At 34.9% G+C, this 20,057-nt stretch overlaps 1 long non-coding RNA gene across 2 annotated transcripts in view; it reads left to right on the top strand.

Moving 5' to 3' along the window:
- The window catches only part of LOC149794369 (uncharacterized), a 221,050-nt gene that overhangs the window by 142,218 nt on the left and 58,775 nt on the right, over positions 1-20,057 (top strand). For both annotated transcript variants that reach the window (XR_016422624.1, XR_016422623.1), the window contains exon 3: positions 1,417-1,529. This is a non-coding gene — a long non-coding RNA (uncharacterized LOC149794369). The remainder of the gene's footprint in view (positions 1-1,416; positions 1,530-20,057) is intronic.

Here is a 20,057-nt window from a genome sequence, read left to right as displayed (position 1 = left end):
TACAATACAAAGCATGCGATCCGTTTTAGCGATAAATAAAGCGCATGACAAAATGATGCAAATCCTGGGTCTTATTCAAATTGAAATAGGTCGGCATAGGCATTAATACTGATTCATGCATCCGAACTGTTCGTGAATAATAACACATAAACTTAATTATTTGCTTAAAGAAGAAAAAAAAAATTGGCGATTTGAAATTGGACGTTTCTGCATTCTGTCTAATACATATTCTTGTGATACGCTACGGTTAACTTTTTTCAAGCAAGTAGTCATCGATTACACATTTTATAACTTTTTTAATCTTGTAGTCATTGATTACACATTTTATATCTTTTTGTTTAACCGTGTAGTCATCGAATAGACATTTTGCAACTTTTATTTAACTGTAGTCATCGATTACGCATTTTGCAACTTTTATTTAACTGTAGTCATCGATTACGCATTTTGCAACTTTTATTTAACTGTAGTCATCGAATAGACATTTTGCAACTTTTATTTAACTGTAGTCATCGATTACGCATTTTGCAACTTTTATTTAACTGTAGTCATTGATTACGCATTTTGCAACTTTTATTTAACAGTACAGTCATTGAATAAACATTTTATAACTTTTGTTTAACAGTGTAGCCATTGAATATACATTTTATAACTTTTGTTAGACGGTTTAGTCATTGAATAAACATTTTATAACTTTTGTTTAACAGTGTAGCCATTGAATATACATTTTATAACTTTTGTTAGACGGTTTAGTCATTGAATAAACATTTTATAACTTTTGTTTAACAGTGTAGCCATTGAATAAACATTTTATAACTTTTGTTTAACAGTGTAGCCATTGAATATACATTTTATAACTTTTGTTTAACAGTGATGTCATTGATTACACATTTTATAACTTTTGTTTAACATGGTAGCCATTGAATACACACGTCATAACTTTTGTTTGACATTGCAGTTATTGAATACACATTTTATAACTTGTTTCACAGTGTAGTCTTTGATTACACATTTTATAACTTAGTGTGCAGGTATAACTGTTTGGAAAATGTTGTACTAGGACAGGTTAAACTGGTAAGTTTTCAACTGTTTGATGAAATACACTGATGGAAACAATTCACCTTTGCCACAGATTGACTTTCTGGCATTAAAGCTGGATTATGCACATTTCCACGTGTCAGCCTTAGAAACGAAACATAAACAAGTATCATAACCTAACGTGTAATTTGCAACGTAGGTATATTTGCACACTTTGAAAGTACAGACTTACTCGGTGATTCTCATGCCAACCATATCTTTGTTTGTTTCCATTCTTTGTGATTATTTAAAGCATATCATTGTCGCCACTAATCAGTGCAGAAAAATAGGGAATAAAACTCGTTTCATTATGCATTTACTATTATTGTCTTTTCTTGACAGTGTGATCCAGCCATTCAAAGCTTGGTGTTAGACACTATCAAAACTGCCGGCCATAGGAATTTCTTGGAACTCGCATTGGTTCCTCGTTATTTTGTTTTTCAAGGAATTGAAAGGTAAGTAAATTTGTGTTTAATCTCTTTTCCGTGCATGATAAGTATTGACCATTAGTTTGTTTTTGTGGAGACATGTGAAGTTCCCACTCCCATCTGCATTCATATACCGTACGAGTTTCAGACCAGAACATCATCCACTCTTGAGCTTGATCATAAGATTATATTTCTTGTAGTCATAAACTATGTTATTTTAGAAAGATCTTTTCTGATTGGTCTGATACGGAAAGGTCTATCTCATACACAGGTTAATTGGTTTTATAATCTCCAGGCCTGGATATCTAGCATGCATATCTCACACAATGCTCTCGGTGATTTGAAGGAGAAACAGGATCATCTCTCTAGACCTTATTTAAACTGTGTTTCTTAGTAACAGCCTCATCTTATTTTCAGATGAAAGAAATCACCAAGTACTTGAACAACCTTTTAGTTGGCCTCAGTGATAAGTGAATAGTTTTTAACAACGTTTCAAACGTATGAGGATATTTGTTTTTATGTCGTAATCTGGTGCTGCTTTGCGGGTGAGGATTTGGGAGGGATAGGAAAATTAGTTTATTTTTGGTCTTTGCAATGTCTCTTGTGTATACACTTATACTGAGGCTGCGTGTGCATTATTTATTTTACTAACTCGTCACTTTAAAAGTTTCAACAAAAGCGAGAATGTCTTTATCAAAATCGTTACGTACGTGCACGTACAAAAATATTTTTTACAATTGATGCAACTTAATTCCATAATTTAATCGTTTTTGTGTGTGTAAATTTTCACCACATAGCATCCTTTTTGGCCCATATTAATAATTCAGTGACAACATTTGTCTTCATAGATAGACATTAAGCTTGACCATATAGCAAAATGCAGCGTGCCACAAATAGTGAATTTGATCCAGTAATAACTGAGAACACCCAACTCACATTGCCCGGATCAAATGCGTTGCAGATCGCTCACAGTTGCAAATATCGATGGAGATTTAGCTTTATTATAATACCGAGCTCATCATTCCTTTTCTTAATCACTCGCGAATACTTGATAACTTTTAAGTCACAGTCGGCAGAAAATATAATGTTCTGGCATCTATATTGCCAGTTTGTTCAAAATCCAGTCAAAATCAGACGATCTTTATCGAATCCAGTAATCAAATCACCCACTATGTGGCTGTTTGGAATGCTTGAAATGTCCAAGGTTTTAGGCGCGATTTCAAAGCACTTTCATAGCCTCATCCAGGCGTATTTATTTAAAATTGGAAATTTACGTCTGATTATTCACAGTGCTACAGGAGTCCATGACTTTAAGTTGAAGAAGGTGAACCTTTGAGAGAGTGAAACTATTCGTGACTGACGTCACTAACGCGGAAATAAATGCCTACGGCAATTGTGGGTGTGACTCTTGATGGCATGAAATAAGATTTTACATGTTCATGACATCCTAAATTGATGCAACATTAAGAAGAAAAAAAAACATGTATGCAAATATTGTTTCTTTTATTTAATCGTTCATCAACTATGTGCGAATTTCCCAAGTTTATTCCGCAAAATCTTTGAACATAAAACCAGCATAAAAGCAGCTAACTTGCTCTCTCCACCTCCCTGTCCTTCTCTCTCTCAGGCTTGCTAAGTAAACATGTACAATTCCTATTAAAAAAAATAGTTTCTCGAGAAAATAAGTGTATGATGTCCGTCAGTTCAAATACAAAGTATTTACGTCTTTTTTAATGTTAACAAATAGAGACAATAAAGAAAAACTGCACAGACATTATATGCCATATTATATCTTGATTTTATAACAAGAAGGGAGGAAACGTCTAACTCTCAGTCGGGAATCAAACCAAGTTAGTCTGCCTCACATTCGGATATATATACAACTAGAATAAAGGTCCAGAGCAGATATAGATATGCTAGTTAGAAAGTGGCCCCATATGCCTAGTCCGCGACAATTTGCTTTCTGCTAATGTTTGACGGTACGAGTTGAACAGATTGATGGCGTTTACAAATCTACGCAAGTACATAATACACGTTAATGTATATAGAATTTGTTTTTAATATGGAAACACTTGACAATTGCAGAAGTATAGATCGATGTGCAATATTTATTTTTAGTATATCTGCAATACTGTATATAAATACTAATAATGCTCAAATAAAATTTCTACGTACAAATGATTATCACACTCATATATATGTAAGCGTGTGTGTAAAATTGTGTAAGATAACAAAGAAAAAGAACATTAATACGTCCAAAACAAAATCGAAAATTTTGAGCAAAATTGATCAGTGAGTAAATATGTATTATTCACATATCTACAGAATGTATATACCTATTTAATATCACACGTGTTTTTTATTTATTTATTTTTTTGCTTTTTCTTTTGTACTTGCTTTGTCCCTTGCATACATAATAATAAGATTTCAGTCACTATATATGTGAATTGTATTTTCTAGTGTTGCACAGCAAGGTTTATACAACTATATATTATCAAGATTTGAGAATTAACTTCAGCGTTAAAGGTTAAAAAAATGAATGTAAGACGGATACATTGTTTTCTTTGCAGTATTTTGCAAGCTGCGATTTTAACAGGATGATGTCGGGTGGGATTGGGTTTGCGAAAGCATTTAGGAACCATTTATGGTGAATGATATTGATGAATGAAAATTAGACGTTTCTCGTGCGAATAAAGCCATAAAATGGAACCGATCAAAGCGTGGAATTTCAACAAATGGATCACATACGACCTCATATGGCAAAAGGGCATGTGTATTAAACTTGTCAACAAGTATGATTGATATAGCGATATATCACCAAGAATGACCAATGTATGAAATTTGTGAATGCTGTTGTTGTTTTGGGTTTAGAGCATTTTTCAGTGCACGATGGGTTATACATGGTGGCCACCATAAATGCTGGAGGAAGAAACCTGGAAAACGTTGGTAAGAACAAGCGATAAACGGAAAGCCACTGGCAAGCTTTCTCATACACCCACATAGGTCGAAACCCGAGAATAGAACCAACGCGGACAGAGGTGAAATGGCAGTGAACGGTAAATGCGAATGCATTACACCACTCGGTCACCCGTAGTAATCTGTGAATGTGAAGACTGTATGAAATTTATAAACAAATTTGGAAAAGGCATCTTATCTGAAGGATACATGATTGATTGTCAGACAAACGTGGCAGTGCATTTGATTTTCACACATACAGGCGATTGACAGTGAATTTGATTTTCAAACATATAGGTACATTGAGTTCGACTCAAAATAAAAATTATGATTGTATTTATCTCGTGGCATCCAGTCAACGATCACGAGATTGTTTCGATTCCACAGCCATTAAACGATGAAGGAACCACATCATGCTGTGCGCTCTCCCTATCCGCCAAAGTATCTCAGGAGAGCCTTCTTATCCCGCAGGCATTTTCGTCCAGAACTCTGGTCCGTCACGCTGAGTTCACAAAATTTGTCCTTGCAACCAACGTCACCTTTTACTGCAGTTTTCGGGTTACACAAAACCCAGATGTATGTTAGGCATGCGCGCCCATGATATGGCCTTGATAGACATTAAATTATTTCATAAGAAAAAATGTACGCGATTATTGTTATAGTGGCCAGGCTGTTCCATGAATCTGTCTCCGGCAAGAATAAACGTACATGATTATAAGGAATCGAACGTTACTCGTCACTAATTGCATGCATCATTGAACTGAATTCAACTTCTCTGTTCACCTGAGAAATGTCTAAACTTGAAACTAAAGACTGCTTTCGTAAAGGTTGTTGGTATTGGCCTTTTCCAACACAAGTTCATTACCTGGTTTGACTGAACAGAGCCCGCTATAAAATGTATTTTGCTTTACAGGCTTTTCGTTTGTTCAGTAAACCATTCGTACCATTATTGATGCATGTACCATTCGTACCATTATTGATGCATGTACCATTCGTACCATTATTGATGCATGTCTTTTCCAACATACAATCAAATACTTAGTATGATTGAGCTCAGCCCACCGTATTATATCTTGCATTTCCGATTTTTCATTTATTCAGAAAGCCATGCGTAAATGTAATTGGTGTACGTCGTTTCTAACAACAAACAATACCTGGTTTGGTCAAGCAGAGCCCGCTGTAAGGTCTTTTGCCTCACAAGCCTTCGTTTATTCAGAAATCTGTCCGTAAAGGTTATTGGTGTATGTAGTTTTCAACACACAAAAAAACAATTGTTTGATTGATTAGAGTCATCAATGATGACTCATCATGCTACATGTATGCGGCATGATGCCCCAGTGCTAGACATCACTATAAACTGCCACGCTGCAGACATCGTAGCGATACGACTGAAACATTGTTAAAGCTGCCTTAAAAGTCCAAATCACACACACACACAAACACACACACACACTGATCAGAGCCAACTGCAAGATATAATGGCTTATGGGTTTTCATTGCTTTGGAAGTCTTCCGTAACGGTTATTGGTGTATGTAATTTTCAACATACAATCACTATCTGGTTTAGTCAAGCAGGGACCGCTGTAAAATATGCCTTACAGGATTTTCGATTGTTTCAGAGCCATCCGAAAAGGTTACTGGTGTCTGCATTGTTCGACACACAATCAATACAGACTTATTTGGTTAGGCTGAGGCCGCAAGAATGTATTTTGCCTCACAGACTTTTTGTTTTGTTCAGGAAGCCATTTGGAAAGGTTATTGATGTATGTATACAGTACATACCTGGTCTGGTTGGTCAGAGTCCGCTTGTAAGGTATTTTGCCATATGTAGTTTTTGTTGTTCAAGAAGTCATTCGTAAAGTGGAAAGTGTCTTGAAAAATCTTGTCTGTAATTTGATGATGCAGAGAGAATTTGGTCATTAAGCACCCTAACTGTGGACCAATCCACAGCAAGCAATCCCGAAGGAACCAATTGTCTCACCGACAACACTTTGTGGGTTTATCAGTGGGTGAACCGCATTCAGTATTTTGACATATCTTAGGCTGAAACTATGCATCTCCAGTAATAAGTGTACAGCAATAAAAGACATGTAAGAATTTGTTCATATATTATGCGAAGTTCTTTTAGTATACACACTTATCGTGTCAACAGTTCGGCCAATAAATCAAATCAGGAATGTTTACTGTTCTGACGAAATGGTTAGGTAGAATAGTATGGCCCTTATCGTGCAAACGTGATACTAATGATAAAAAACATTCAAAATGTATTTATCGAAAATTATATTTTATATATAATTTTTATGTTGATACGTTAAACATTTCATGCTGTTGTTCAGTTTTTGTTTTCTTTTTACAAGTGTAAAGAATGATCTATGATAGTTGTATTTTCAAAATATAAATTTTTCCAAGCCATTGCTCTTATAACACTTGAAACTGAAACATTATACCATGATTCAAGAGGAAACAGACCATATGTTTATGATGTGTACTTCGCTGGAAATGAGTGCTTTGAGCTGTTACAGGTTCATATCATCTGCAGCACAAAAGGTCAGAATACGAATAGAAAATTATAGCAATTATTGTTGATTGCCGTAATGTGGCCTCGATGTTTGTCGCTTCATAATTCAGTCCCTGATTGTTCGCAGAATAATGTCCAGATGTTGAATCAGAGAAGCATAAAGAATTATGTCACATAAAGCAACGGAAATGTAATAGTAACAAGTAAAACATAAAGGAATATAAATATGTGCTATAAATAAATTCATATAAAAAGTCATTACAGTTTCCTTCCATTCTCACAATTTGATTATGCAACCACTGCAATAAATCAACGCACCTAACGCTGTCACCGGTCTGATAATCAGAACTATTTTTTGTTAAATGACAGACAATTACAAGCTCATTTCAATGGAATATTTTTGTTGTTCCAAACACCATCCGAGTTGAATCCAGACATAGATTTATTAAGTCCTGTTGTGCGATAACACACGAGATTATTCAGATTATAGCGCATATTAACAGGTTTTATCTAGGTCAGTTAAGTGTTTTAATGCAATCATATATAACCAAAATTCATTGCTATAAAGTAAAAACTAAAACGCATAAATTATCTGCATTGTGGTTACGTGCCATTTCTTTCATTCCAGAATGACATCATATTTCATGTTACATTGGTACTTGAAACTGTGATTTAAAAGGAGCTTTATCAACTGGAAACAGAATCACAAGCCCATCGTTTCTAATATAAGATTAAAATAAAAAGCTTCTTTCCACGTCTCTAAACCTTCATATAACATGAAAAAAAGAACCTCTTTTAAGAAAAGATTTTGCATAGACGGAATCGATTTAACAAGCTTAGTGTCATTCTTGCCTGTGCACGATTTAAATATGTGATCAAATTAATATTCCACAGCTGAAAGGAATTTATATTCATTCTTGGTTGGATATATTTAGTTTAGTTGGAAACCAAGCTCAATGTTTTGGAATGAAGTTATGTAGTCTGATACACTTATTTGGTGTTGTAAACTTGTACATTTGTTTGCCAGAATTTCTTCGTGTCTCTACATAGATAAATGTATATAAGATTATAGTCATACATGCATAAACATATCTATTTATTTATATACCTGTGTATGAATGTATGAACGTATCTATGAATATAGTCATATATATATATATATATATATATATATATATATATATATATATATATATATATATATATATATATATATATATATATATATATATATATATATATATATGTGTGTGTGTGTGTGTGTGTGTGTGTGTGTGTGTGTGTGTGTGTGTAAATGCATACTGGGTTAAAGCAGACACAGATATGGATCTTACTTATCTATCAGGGGAGGATGTAAATGTAGATATGCCTCTGGTCAACAAAGGAACACAGCACACGCGATGTAGAATCACATTTGGTAAAGAAAGCAATGCCTATTCAGGATTAATCGGTCACATGAGAGGGTTTGTGTTCCTAATAAATCAAGTGTCCCTCGAGATTTTGTTTCGTTTCGAAAAATTGTTCAACGATTTTGTAAATGCAATGTGTTATTCATTTTAAAATGTTATTCGTATATATTTAGCTACCTTGCTCAGGATATATTCTATCGTTTTGAAATTACCTTCCAATAACGAATTGTGTTTTGTAGCACGTTATGATGCCGATGAAAGGGAGGCAAATGAGTTTTTCTTGTCGATCAACTAATACTGGAATTTGAACGTTCTGTATAGGTGAGGAAATATAGATTATATGGATTCATTGGTCAGTGTGAATTGTTTGATTTTGCCACTTATATATCCGCTTCCACATAGGTGATTGTTTCACAACGATAGTAAAAGGATGCCAAAATATCCAAGGATTGATTTTTTTTTTCATCACCAATTTCACATTTTGCAAAAACACCTAACGTTCGGGCGAAAAAAATATGCCTCTGGTGAATATTGTTGTGGGAAAAGTAAAGGTATGAATTTGAGCTATTTGGCGTTGCAAGCATAGTTATCCGTCGGTAACTGCGCCCCCCTTGAGCAATTATGATGTGCAGCCGCTATGGGGACCAATACATTGTCTTGGCACGTCTATTTAGCTAATGATATTTTTTGGGGGCTTTGTTAACGTACGTCGGTTTTCTGTGTGAGGATTGATATGATGCATGTATCTTGAGGGACTGGTTGAAATCATACCCCAATTAAGCCAAAGCAATAGTCAATTAGCAGGGTGATTTTATAACCGACACAGGCGTGCATTTAAACGTGTTTTGAAGATTTTCACCATATGACTCATAAGAAATACCGACACTTTGTATATTTAAGAAGTAAATTCTGCAAATTTAAATTAAAATAGCCGTAATCTTGTGGCTTTTGGAAAGACCACGGGCTTATTTATAAATGACTGTGGTATAATTTGGAGTTCATTCCTGCATGTGTCATAAACGTCAAAATTGACAAATCACAGAACACTCTGATACCAAGGTGCAAAGAAAATATAAAACATGTTTGGATCGAATAAAGCACCTGAAACTCCGCAGCCTCAATCAGAATGTGCTTTTGATGACAAGTGTTCTTGGTGCTCAAAATTAAATAACACAAAACCAGTCTGCACGAAATTTCAGACCAGATTGGACTCACTGCAGGCCATATCTACAATTCAGAGATACAATGTTGCTTTGCAAAACATATCTCCAGACACAGTTATTAAATTCCCTCGTGGTTGTGTAGATAAGTTAAAGCTGCAAAAACAGCATGACGAATTTAAATGCCATAATTTCTTTTATCATGAAGATAAATTATATCTGGGTACGTGTTGCGTGTTAGCATTGACGCAACGATAAGTGATCAATGTCAACATAAAATACAAGGTATGGTATCGTACATTTTGAATGTTGCAATTTGTGTTATGATAAATTTTGTACTGCTAACAGTGAATATGTCCTTATTCGTGTGATATATTTAAATAAAATTATTTTTTTCCATTAATTTGATCTTTCAGTTTCCATTATTCCTTTATTTTAGCAGTAATGAATAACGACTTGTTAGATAATTAAGGAATGCATAAGACATTTATAAAGAAAGCGTACAGAAACAAGATTTAAGTGCATTTCGTTGTGGCCGATAAAAACAATTTCAGCGTGAAACAAACACGTTTTGTGTATTCAGTACATAAATTTTCTTCAAAACATTGATTAAACTAACGTTTTTTTTTTAACAGTAATATCAAAACAAGACTATTTCAGGAAAACCTACTTTCCTATATCACAAATGTAAACGCTTACACATTTCCCCTCCGCTCCAGCTATGTACTGTCAACCAAAGCTTGCAGAGGCGTAAAACAAGCCCCATACATTCTGCACCCAGACACATTTTGTTAAGTATCATTTTGGTGAAAAGACGGGGAAAATATAATGTAGCAGACTGGTCAATATGGAAAGACTATTGTTTGGCTCAAAAAGTATTTTAATAAATGCGTGTTTTTCTTTGTCGAGTGTCTCATTTCCTCTGACTGTTTTGTTTCTGCCTTGTCCAGAGGAAGAATATAGAAGAAATTATCTTGGAGTACAGATTTAAATGGATTGTTATCGTCTCTTTCAAACTTCGAAATATCGTATCCAAGCATAAAAATTGAAATATTGATTACTTATTTACTGACAATGGTTGCCTTCTGAAACAAATGCAGATCTATATGTAGGTCACTTACATATCTTTATGATTGCATGTTGTTTACTTTGAACATTTCAATTTTCATTTCTTTTTTTCAGGATAATATTTCCCACTTGTAGTGATGGAAATGAGTCTGCTACATTTTTTGAAGTGCTTTGTTTCTATAGACTAAGTCTGGAACCTCAGTAACGAACTGGGGCAAGAACCCTAAGTAGATGTGAAATACTAATTTTTCCCCATGTGTTCTAGTGACCTTACCACAGCCTTGTACTCCCACCTTCACCCACTGAGTTGGGACCCTAAAACCCTTGTCCAACACTTTTGGGGCTTTTATATTTCTACTTGCTTGGGAGTGGGAAATTTACTCAAAGAATAACTATAAAAGTGCACAATACTTCAAGGAAAGAAGTGCACGCAGCTGAAATCAAGGTGCAAAAACCCCTGTACGAAAAACTTTTGGTGCTTATCGTGACATGCATATCGCTGAGTTAGAAGAGGATATATAGTTCATCAGTGTTAACAGTTTGGCACTGGACCATGGACGTGTTCTATAACATGAGCGAGGTCTGGTGGCAAACATGTAGCAAGAGACATAAAAAGACTAGCAAAGAAAACAATTATTTTTTGTGAGCTTTAGATAAGATAAAAGTCCTATCAGAAAATATGTATTATTTATAACATAAAAGACACACACACACACACACACACACACACACATATATATATATATATATATATATATATATATATATATATATATATATATATATATATATATATATATATATATATATATATATATATATATATATTATTTGACTGAGCTGTGTTGCGAGATTATGCTCTTGAAATAAGTAACAGAAAAGAGTGAAAAACATCAAGTTTTGTAAATGTATTTACAACAATTTATTTACCTAGAATAGAAAGTGGAAACAAAAAAAAGAGAACTTGGTATTGCAAATTCAATCCTAAAATAATCATAGAATTGCAGACACAAGTCCTAATAATAAAAGCTCTAAAGAACTTTTAGTAGAAATTCAAATGAAGTCTAACCCTGAAGGTGTTGTTGTACCAACAGTCTTGTGTTGAACTCAACAATAACTTGATTTAGCTCAGATGCTAAAGCACGAGTGAATATTTTTTTTTCCAATGACAAGATTATATAATCCTCTTTTTGACCTCAGATCAGAATTAGCATTTTCTATATAAAAAGACAACTATTACCTACTGGAAAATAACCTTCTAGAAACTTCTTAATGTTTAAAAAATAAAATGTTAGTTATAATTAGAAAGTCAGTTACTAAAACTATAATATATAATCTGGGCTATGTCAGGTACGCCAGGTGACTTCTAGGGTTATTCCAATAACCTAGACCCAGGCCCAAACAAACATGTTTACTTCATTAATAATGATCCTGACATTAAACCCATTTACATAGATAATATTCTAGCTATGTATTAGTTGTTTAAAGAATAATTAGAAGAAACAAAACAATCATTCAGGTCAAATAGAAAATTGACTTGATTTTGGACAAGGTATAGTCTCACATACAATGTACATTACAATGGTATACAATGAAATTTAAAAACATAACACAACTAACAAGCAGTGCAAATTAATCAAGTTTTTCCTAACTGGGATATGCTCGCTGTACTACTGGAGTTCACTTTATTCAAAAGGGAGCATAGCTACATCACCATGGCTTAAGGCGGCGGATATGAGACGGAGAAGGCTGACAGATACTTGGTCCAAAAATAGCACTTTAAAGGATGCGTAATGTACATTTAATTTTTTTTTCTCCATCATTATTTGTTATATTAATTGCATATGTAACTTTACCTTGTCCAAAATCAAGTTCACTTTGTTCCTTACTCGAGACAATGATTTTGTCCTTATTATGTAAACAATTAATATATAGTTCATATATTCCTACGAGCGTTGGTTAAATATTCAAATCATTATCAATAGTGGTAAACATATGTTTTTAGTATGGGTCTAGGATATTGAAATTCGCCAATAAAATACATAGCCTACCTGACAATTACCATATTCATTATTATAATTTTAGTAACAGATTGCTCTAGAAAGAAACTTTCTGACTCTTCTTTAGTGTCTTTTTTATATAATCTTCTTTATTTTAGACATTATTCATTCTCGCTTTGACATCCTAAGGCTGATTCAATGCGATTGCAGCTGTGATGCCGATATGGCATTTAGCGCTTATGTAATGCACTCTATCACTGCTCTCAGCTCCAGACAATACAGTTTCATATTAGAAAAAGATGTTCTACTGCGTCGCAGTCCCCAACCAAACAAGCACATAATGCTAAAATTGTGTATCGAAGATTCGGTATTCATGGTTTTTAGCCTGCTCATTGTCCTCGGTATTGATTAAAAACCTGTTGATGACGGCCGTTTCGTAGACCCTGCTAATATCGCATAAGAAAATGTCAAAGAAACTGACACATTATTTAACATCTTCGCCGTCTTACAAAGACATTGGATTAGAGGTGAGTACCTCTCCCCCAATACACACCTCACATAACAAATTAAGCTTAATTTCGCGGTCCCTATATAGGATTATGATCCCGATGTATTAAAAGTTATGGATCTACAAGATTTTCACCTAAAAAGAATCTGAGAACTTGAGAACAAAGTATGTTGAAACTGTTGGACGACATAGTACCCAAAGCAAGTGCCGCAGGCTGTAAACGTATTGTTACAGGCCAGGAGTCCGTACTTGACCGAGCGGTTGTCAAACCCTGGCGCGATTCTCGCTAGAAGTCATAAGTTTGCCCGAACTTTCCAAAGACTTCCATACAACTTCAGTTGTAAATTAGAAAGCCCGACGTGTCCATTCTATACCTAAATTTTAGTCTAATTAATGCAAGACCACATATAAAACAACCTGCCACATGTCTATCAACCACACATCTGCATGGTTTATCTTCATCAGGTTTCCGTACCGCCAACCGTTCACGCCTTCGAAAATATACGAGTATCCCCTAACACTGGGAACTATTTTAACACCGCCACCTTAGGCCAGTCAATGTATGCTTTCCAGGCACATTTCGCCAATATAACTGTACCACATTTGCCCCCATGGCGACATAAACGGTATCTGCCGAGTCCCTTCTTATTTATTCCTTTGTGTAATTTACCGGTTTCCTAGCGTAAATACTGCCACTGCAGTCACACCACCAATGTACACCACTAGAATTTAATATGGACTATCTTACTACAGGGACATTCATTCGGTTTTGGCCTGAATTCTCTACTAGTGAACCATGGCATCATGCAAACTCACTAACACTTCACTCCGTGACGTTTGCTTCTAGTAACTGACTAATTATTTCGGGCTAGGGATATTTCCATTGCGCCGAATTCCAACAATCACACAAGTAATCACACAAATCTAAGAATTTCTTAAAACGGGGCGCTAAACCAAATGCGCATACTCCATATTTATTACATTATTAATTTAACCTACAAAAACTGACAGCCACGTCTGTTGGTCGCATTGACTTGATGTTCCGTTCGTAACATCTGTGCAATCTTTGTTGCTAGTGGACTTATAGACACATTTATCACAAGACAATTGGCAAAAAGAGCTCAAAAGCACAACGACATTCGTTTATTCAGAACTAAACACTATCGCAGACCACATATCAAAGGCGTGTAAAGACAAAGTAGAAGGCGAATTCAAGCTCATACTCGGTAAGTACAAAAAGTACACAAACGAAAAAGAAAAATGATTGATTAACAGCAAAAACGGCCGCCTTTTAACGAAGTAGAAGAACATAGACACACTAAAAGCTCCTAGCTAAAGGAAATGCCCAGTCATAACTAAACGTAGTTAAACATATCGCTGTAAACTCCACATAAATGTGAGTTGTGTGGTCCCATTAAGAACGACAGAAACAGCTCATACGAAAGAACAGCTGGAACAATTGGGATAATAACTTTAGGGTGTCTCCACCATATGACTTAGTATGCCCCGCTGATGGGCAACACGTCTTACGTCCGCTTGTATATAATTTAGTATACACCATGCGGTTATCAGTGGAGTTATGGGAACATATGTTCGCAGTCCGTTCGTCGGTTCGTACTGACATAGCACCCAGTTTCTGCTGCCTCTAAAAATAAAAGCGCCAATCAGTTGCTGGAGGCATGGCGAGATCCCCAGCATGAAGAGTGTTATCCTGTTTACAAAATAAAAATATGCTTCTCTCCCTCCGTCCTACAAACGATGATTAAAAGCTCTGTAATGTCCACTAACCATTTGCTCATTAGGGCGTTTGTCAAGGCAATGGGCTTTTTCTTTTAGTTCCTAATAAAGAACACGACAGCCTCATGTGCCATCGCCATAATTCAGTTCCGCGTTAGCTTTATCAGTAGGTTGTGAATTATCAGTAGGTTGTGAAACACCAGTACAACTGTTACCATTTTGTATCTTTGCACCAAAATACCCTGCAGCCGGCTACCCAGATGCATGCTCCTACAAACCTCGTTGCTGATGCTGGTGTAATCAACGACAGAAATGCAACAATAAGAAAGTAACCTCTATACATGTTGTCTCACAAATTACAAAATTACTGTTATTCTAAATAAGGTGTGAATCAACCTTGTTTACTTCGTCTTCAGGCATGCTATTAGAACACCCTTGCTACCAATTTATGTGAAGCAACGATTTTGAAAGCCAATTATGACAACTAAGATGTGTCTTTGCCAAACTCATCCATTTCTCACATTACTGCTCGTATACTTCTGCTGAATGCCACGTTTGGTTATCTTTTCCCAATAATCATTAAAGTAAACTTGCGCTTTCTTCTTTCTACCCTCGTTAAAAGTAGATAGTTATCTTCAGCTTAGTTAGGAATCTCACAGCGATACACTGACATGCGTTCTGCCTCCTTTTGTAACTATTGTGTATTTGTAGCTTGCTTAAATGTGCATACCAGACTGTATATGACCATCTACAAAAAGCCTCACATTTGTCTTGTGCATATCAGCAGTATTTATTAACAAGCATAAATCCCTCTAAGACTGGTTTAAAGTTGAGCCCAAAATGTTCTGTAAACGAAATGGAATTCATTTCAGTCTACTAACATGTCTTGTTCACATGGACTTGCGTTTACATGCTTGACATGATGACAGTTACCTGTTGAAAATCAAAGCACGTACTTAAGACACTGTTTACTTTAGGTATATGTATTGATAAAACTACTCGCAAATGCCCAGCGTTCAGTTCACTAATCGATCCATTAACAAGCGTTAAACAGCGAATACGTGACGCAAACTCAGAAACATAAATGCGTTAATTACTAGCTGTGTATGCGCAAAGCAACTTCGCTGAGATTTAGTATACAAAATGAGAATGCGGTGTTACATAAGTCTGTCAGTTCTTGTGAGAGTTATTCGTTAGTGTGGCAAAAATGGATTTCTACTAGGACTACACATGCATAAGGCAAGCATATTTGCGCTCTGTGTGCCTGTAGTTATAGAATAAACCACCTCAAATTTTTGTAAGGCAAGGTGGGTGGGCTGACGGTTTCATGACGGCACTTTAAGACTCTCTATTGGTCTGGAGATCCAACCCCTGGGATGGGGTTGGAGATCAAAGCGCTCGGTACCACGGGACATAATTCTGTTTTAAAACAGTGTTATTAAATTGCAAAGCAATTTCCTAACATTTCGACCTAATCAAGTTCTTTAGAGCAGAAATAACTTAGGAAAGAAAAACATTCAAACGCGCAAAAGATAAGCTGCAAAATTACACTTACTACGTACATGAATTATATAGTATAATAAAGCCAGATTAAATCCAAGATCAAAATGGATAAACTACAAATTGACACCTGACAATATACGTACGAGGGTAGTAAAGATACCGTGTTATGGTAATGCTGTCAATATATACTGAAGAAAGACACTACTGCTACTATATAGTACTACTACTGCTACTATTACTACTACTACTACTACTACTAATAATAATAATAATAATAATAATAATAATAATGACAGAAAATTGTCGGAAAGAAGTGAATCCTAGTCATAAACAGACTCATGAATGAAATGTTGACACGATTGAACTGGGTAGCGTAATTTCGTTCATTTAGACAAATTCCTAGATCTTGGTTGGATAATCCAGTATCGTTCCTTACGCATGTATCCTATAGCGGCCGACGCCAGATTAAACTGGGTAGCATCTCGAATGATTCTAATGAATGTAGAGTAGAGATATGGTACATGTATTGGGAAGCTGCATTTGTTTTCTAAAGTCAAGGATTTCGCCTACATGCTGAATGACAGATCTTTGCATGTAGGGAGATACATTACAGTTTGGACTCTTCACCCTAACTCTGATTGACAGAAAAATCTAACTTCTGCAGTGAATCTTGGAAATAATTTTGGTGTTAAGCATATGCTTGCAGATTTGGCCACTCATTCATTTGCATCTACGTCTACCATAGTATATGGTCCTCTCTGAGGTTTTCCTGGCGATAGTCCTTTCGATTTGAAGCCCTACTTTACGCAACTACAGGGCCTCTTGAAATATGCTTTTTAGACGTTTGAAGGATTCAGTTTTGTTACGACTGCTTACGAATAGTTTCAGTTTGGGGAGTACCTGAGGTACGCAACTACAAGGGGAAGACACTTAAGGTGTTTGACAAATCCGACGTAACTGTAACTTCAGAGTGGAACTAACAAGCGACCTAAAAGAATGCAGTGCTTTGACATTTCTAACCCTTTTCAATCTAAAGAACATTTCTAAACTGTATATTGTGTCGATTGTAGAGTGGCGAATTCGTTATTCTTTATTTCTTGCTCATACAGACTATAGTTGCATTTCACATTCAATGTCTTCGAAGGCATTTTTATCTAGAGGTAGTATGACATATTATATTTATTGTCGGAGTACGTGCTCACGTGAAAACACCTGACTAGAGTTTCCAGGCCACCTAACCAGTCAGTGAAGTATCGATCAGGCCGTATGCATATGAGTACTGATTGATATGTGCGAGCTTCCTTGCTCGTGTTTGTAATACAAAACTCACGTAAACGTCTATGGCTACGTTCTGCAGTTAAATATACCATAAGGAAAATGTAAAATGGTCCGTTAATCAAACGAGACCCTTTGAAGCGTTATAATCAGTGGTATACGTTATCGAACTTTACCAAAATATTATGTTACGTGTTTAGGCTCGAATAAACAGTAACACAAGAAATAGTGAAAACAACAAGCTTTGAAAAAATTTAACAAACAATTTATTTCCCTGGAAAAATACTGTAAAAATAAAAAAATAAGAACTTACGGTTTCCAGAATCAAAATCAAAAATAATCCAAGAATAATCCACGAATAACATTTTTGAAGTGCTAATAATAAAATGTTCTAGCGATTTCAAGTTCGAGTCCCGACGAAGAATCCAATATGAAAGGTGGTTACTTATGCTGTAACCTATACTGTGTTGAAGTCTACAGTTCCTTGTAGAAAGACAATAATTAATCCTCTGGTTTTGGAAATGTAACTAAATGTTTGTTGTTTTTTTTTTTAAATTTGTTAAAGAATTCTGTATGAGCACGAAAATATTTCCAGAAAAAGGAATTAATCTTTTAGAATCCGAAAAATTAAAATAAAACAAAAACTCAAAACTGATCACAACAGAAGAAAATAACTTGACGTAAAGTGTATAAAAGCCCAAACTCTGAGATCACTCTCTCTAACTATCACTATTGATACTAAGTAATGTGCAATTTTGAAAGTGCCTAATTGCGAAATAGAAGACCACATGATCATGTTTACGTGTAAAAAATGACGTAGCTACTATATGTCTTTGATAAGAACCAATCATTTTACTCCGAGAATAAAAGTTATATAGTTGACTATCAATCAAGGCCAGGAACTAAGTCAAAAATCGAAACAGTGTTTCTATTATTAGGTATTTATGGAAAGATTCAAGTCAAACTGAATTTTCTGGAAAATATCAAATTCCTAGTAAACAAAATTACATTACATTGACATGTAAAGAAAATAAATATATTCCAAAATCCACAAACAATCAAATCAAATCAAACATAAATTAAAGCAAATATACGTAACAAAACGTTATGTAGGGGAATATCTCCAAAGTCCGGAAAGATTCTGAGTGAAGGAGACTAGAAAGTGTACAGCTTCATACATGTTTCTATTTCCGCCTTATCCGGATGTTCTTATTTTATGTATATGTATGTACACACACACACACATGCATACATACATGCATGCATACATACATATATATATATATATATATATATATATATATATATATATATATATATATATGGATGGGTAAACAGGGTCGTCTACATCGAGCGAATATGCATATATAAAACGATTTAAATTATTTATTCATATTATTTTTTAATGTATTTTTACTTAGCATTTTAAAATGATGTATCTGTAGGTGTTCATAATGACGTAGAATTTAGAACTTTGCTCGTTTGTATATTCACTCTTTTCAGTTCTGTAAAAGCAGAACATAATGTGATTTGTAAAGCTAAAAGCACGTTTATCCATTCTATTTTCACAAGGTTTTCTAATTTGTTAAGATTATAAAAATTATCATAGCTGTGTTCATTGTTTTCTTATTACTGCTGTTCTTCATATTTTCTTGAATTATCACATATGCATAAATATAAATAAAATGCTTTCGTTTCAAAGCAGTCAGCTGATGCCCTGATTTTATATTTTTGCAATGCTAATGCTGATCATATACATGCTCTAGTATACTACATTATTGATACTTGCATTGCACTACCTACACTACATTGTTGTTACTTGTATTGCACTACCTATACTACATTGTTGATACTTGCATTGCACTCCCTACACTACATTGTTGATACTTGCATTGCACTCCCTACACTACATTGTTGATACTTGCATTGCACTACCTACACTACATTGTTGATACTTGCATTGCACTACCTACACTACATTGTTATTTGCTTTGCACTATCTACACTACATTGTTGATGCTTGCATTGCACTATCTACACTACATTGTTGATATTTGCTTTGCACTATACACACTACATTGTTGATGCTTGCATTGCACTACCTACACTACATTGATGATACTTGCATTGCACTCCCTACACTACATTGATGATACTTGCATTGCACTACCTATACTACATTGTTGATACTTGCATTGCACTACCTTCATTACATTGTTGATACTTGCATTGCACTACCTACACTACATTATTGATACTTGCATTGCACTACCTACACTACATTTTTGATGCTTGCATTGCACCATCTACACTACATTTTTGATGCTTGCATTGCACTACCTTCATTACATTGTTGATACTTGCATTGCACTACCTACACTACATTGTTGATATTTTTATTGCACTACCTACACTACATTTT

Source organism: Sinohyriopsis cumingii, chromosome 8 (genome assembly GCF_028554795.1).
Source record: "Sinohyriopsis cumingii isolate HCF-2022 chromosome 8, ASM2855479v2, whole genome shotgun sequence".
Classification (NCBI taxonomy): domain Eukaryota; kingdom Metazoa; phylum Mollusca; class Bivalvia; order Unionida; family Unionidae; genus Sinohyriopsis; species Sinohyriopsis cumingii.
This window is presented reverse-complemented; position numbering and strand designations above follow the sequence as displayed.